General features: G+C 39.3%; 1 long non-coding RNA gene across 1 annotated transcript; it reads right to left on the bottom strand.

Moving 5' to 3' along the window:
- Positions 1-2,407: 2,407 nt before the first annotated feature.
- LOC145422535 (uncharacterized) lies at positions 2,408-3,456 on the bottom strand. The gene is made up of 2 exons (XR_013903845.1): positions 3,167-3,456; positions 2,408-2,885 (listed from the first exon to the last, which is right to left on the bottom strand). It is a non-coding gene; the product is annotated as an uncharacterized LOC145422535 (long non-coding RNA).
- Positions 3,457-3,863: the final 407 nt, after the last annotated feature.

Raw genomic sequence — 3,863 nt, 5'->3', positions numbered from 1 at the left:
GCTGTTTATTTATGGGCTTAAATCCTTCCAAAATGTGGGCCTTTTTATTCTATGACATAACCAAAAAACTAAATAAACTAACTCCTTCAGCTGATGCAGAGGTAATCCAAAAGACTCTGACTGTGGTGAATTAGTGGATCCTGACAGTCGTCTGCACCACCTACTGGACATGTAGCCGAACAGTTTCTTTAACATCTGCCACTTCATACGGTAATACCCTGTGTTGGTCAAGTTACTTGAAAATAGTAATTATTTACTAATTACTGATTACTTCTCCAAGAAATTAATCCCATTACTTTACTGATTGCTTATTTTTGTAAGTAATTTGTTACTTTCTTACTTAGTTACTTTTAAAAAATATGATACACAACCTGAATACGTTATGAAGCATTAGACCTTTCAGCCCAATTCTATTTTTTCTGCATATTTCATGATATAAAATTGAATCAACTGAAAAAAAAAATTCAAAACTAGTTTCATTAGTTTTAACCTTTTAATTTTATGCACGTTGCAACAAGCAAAAAATAAAATTATATGCAGCATTCGCTGACTGGAAGAAATTTGTTGATTCTGTAGATTCTGTAGATTGCTTAGATTGCTTAGCTAGTATTCAGTAAATCAAACTTGTATCAATCAGGAACATGACTGGAGCACCTGGGTATCAAAGCTCAAAGCAAGAGTGAATAGCAGAATGTGCTGTTTGGTATTGTATTAGAAAATCTGGCAAGTTTTTAATGGGCGTAACCCACATACTCAACTCTACTGGATCGCGGATCACGGGGGCAGCAGCCCAAGCAAAGAAGCCCAGACCTCCCTCTCCCCACCCACCTCCTTCAGCTTGTTTGGGGGAACACCAAGGCACGGGGGCCTCCTCTCAGTGGGACATGCCCGAATCACCTCACCCCAGGAGGTGTTCTTCTCAGATGCCCGAACCACCTCAAGTGGCTTCTTTCCATGTGGAAAGAAGCCACTTGGCCTCCCCTCTAAGGGAGAGGCCATCCACGCTTCTGAGGAAGCTCATATTAGCCATTTGTATCTGCAGTCTTGTTCTTTCAGTCACTACCCACAGCTCGTGACCACAGGTGAGGGTAGGGACGTAGATTGACCAGTAAATTGAGAGCACCAATCTGTCTGTCGATCTCCTGCTCCCTTCTCCCATCACTCGTGAACAAGACCCTGAGATACTTAAACTCTTCCACTTGGAGGAGGAACTCATCCCTGACCTGGAGTGGGCACTCCACCCTTCTCCTCTGATCTCTTAGCGTAAACTAAGATTTACAAACGTGTACAGGTATTTGTGTGTAACAAAAGCAGTCTGACCACACTCTGTGTTACAATTTGATCATTTTCTTTTTCAAAAAGCTTAGAGTGTCTAAAAATGTCTAAAAAAAATTGTGGAATTATTTTCACTCACTTACAGAACTTGCATGACCAAGCATGAAACAAGTAAATTTACTAAAGTAAATTTTACACAACAGTGTACTTGAGCATAATCCATAATGGGCTTTTTGTGAAAGTAGTTTGCAAAAAGCAAGCAGTGTCACTTTATGTGCCCTTATTTTTTGTTTTAAATCTTTTAGCGTTTCACTGCAACAAGAACACTATGAATTAAAGGGTTTTTCCACCCTGTCTTGCACTCGGTGTGGGAGAAGTTTCAGACATGACTGCATGATCACAAGACTTTTCTGGATGTTTGTCATAATCTCTCACTCGCATATCACACAACTTCATAATGTTATGAAAAAAGTTTAAATTACATATACTTTAGTACATACTGTCACCTGTAAAAGTATGTCTCCTTGAATCTGCAGGTGTACTGAGATCAACAGGTTTTTGAGGCCTACAAACTGTGGGGCAGGGCAGCATCCCCAAACAAGATATGATCATTATGATGGAGATGTTCTGGACCTCAGGGAAATTATAAAACAAAATGTACTCAGGTGAGGATCAGTACTATGTAATCAGTATCACATCCTATATATCATTCTGTTAATTTAAAAAAAATGACTACATTTGGTATGTGATGTAAACATGGCATTGTTATAGACAAGGCTCACCAGTAGCGCTGGTGAACGGAGCTTTAGCTCTGGAAGATGTTGCTCCCACTGGCTTTGCTTTTTGGCAACAAGGTTCATCGCTAAGGTCTAATCATGCTGGGACAGTGCACAGGATGACAGTGTGCAAAAAAACATGCACTCATCCAAAGTGATGGACATGTATGAATCAGTAGTAGTTGTTGCTACATGTTGTTGACATGTATTTATAGACAATGGAGAAATATCCTTAGAGATGTTTGGCCTATGTGAAAACCAGCTGATAAAAATGAAGCCTTTCTTTTAACATTGCGCAGTGAGGACCACTGGTGTGCATCACACAGCAGCTGAATAGATAAAAATGTGAGACCATGTATCAGTGCACAAAGATTTTTTATTATTTTGACATTTGTGTAGGAAATGCAAGCAAAAACTTTAAAAGAAACTTGAGTAGAGTTTTGTAAGCATAAAAACATTAAGAATATACACATCATCTGATATACAGCAGGCCTGTTTTGTTCACTAACATTCACATCCATCCTGTACACTAAAAGCTAGTGTTTTTATTTTGACCATACATGTTTTCTTAACATGAGACACAGCAGGTAACAATAAACAGGTGCATAGCTCACCTTGGCACACAGACAGAAAATTAAAAAATATATATTCAAATATTAAATACAGAATGTTGGAGTTGTCTGCTGCTGGGAATTGTATATAGATGAGAGTCGTCGGGCGTCCTGCACCACCCATCCGATCTGGAGCATAGCGAATGACGTCACAAAGGTACTCTGTGGCAGGTCACCAAGCTGACACACTGCTAACAACTTTACAGCACCTTTGCTAATATAGCTTTATAACAGAAAGAACATTATGACATGAAAATGGTATGTTTGTGCAGATTTCGCGTTTTCTAAGAAATACATACTCTTTTCCTTCTGTCCAAGATAGCTTTTAAATGTTATTTATACTTGGGAACCAAATTATGATATTTTAGACATTTCTATTGAGAAATTTTCCCCACATTTTAAATATACTATAATATACATTTTAATAGACTATAAATATCAAGCAATCTTGACTGTTTTTCCAAATTCAGCATTCAAACAATGACTAAATAAATACATTCTTACCTGAGATCGACGTGCAGTGCAGGGACGAGGACGACTACTCGGGTGGGTGCTACGGAATAGTCCAAGTGACAGCAGCTTTAGTTTCCGGCCAACTATAAATAAATGATTTTTCAACGTGATTGTTGTCACCTGGTCGACTGTAATAGATCAACAATCAACGATAAACGAAACAACTATCGTTGTTCCAAATGAAACCAGACAATATTTTAACTGCTACCATTACTAAAGTTATTATTATGGGAGGCTGTGATGAAGCTTGGGGGGGGGGGGGGGGGGAGAGAGAGAGAGAGAGAGAGAGAGAGAGAGAGAGAGACAAACAAACCACACTCTCCAAGCGCATTCTTTTTTTGCTCGAAGTGGGCGGGGCTTAGATCAAAGGCTTCAAAGACGTCACACTTGAAGTGGGCGGGGCTTCAAAGACGTCATACAGACAAAAACCTATAAATAGCCCTCTGCAACTCTGTTTTTTCTAACGCTCGCTTTAACAAACAGAGAGAAGACATTAACAGCAAACAAATAGATATTGAAGCAAAATGGACAACAACACAGCTAGGAGCAATCCAGACAATGTCAGGAGTCATTCCACTCCTGCAAATGATGTTAGGCCACTGCTAGAGGAATTGCTAAATAATGTTACACATGAGCAGTGGCAACAGTTGCGGTCTGATTACGCCGAAAATGCCACCATAGGGAGGCT

Source organism: Astatotilapia calliptera, chromosome 19 (assembly GCF_964374335.1).
Source record: "Astatotilapia calliptera chromosome 19, fAstCal68.1, whole genome shotgun sequence".
Classification (NCBI taxonomy): domain Eukaryota; kingdom Metazoa; phylum Chordata; class Actinopteri; order Cichliformes; family Cichlidae; genus Astatotilapia; species Astatotilapia calliptera.
This window is presented reverse-complemented; position numbering and strand designations above follow the sequence as displayed.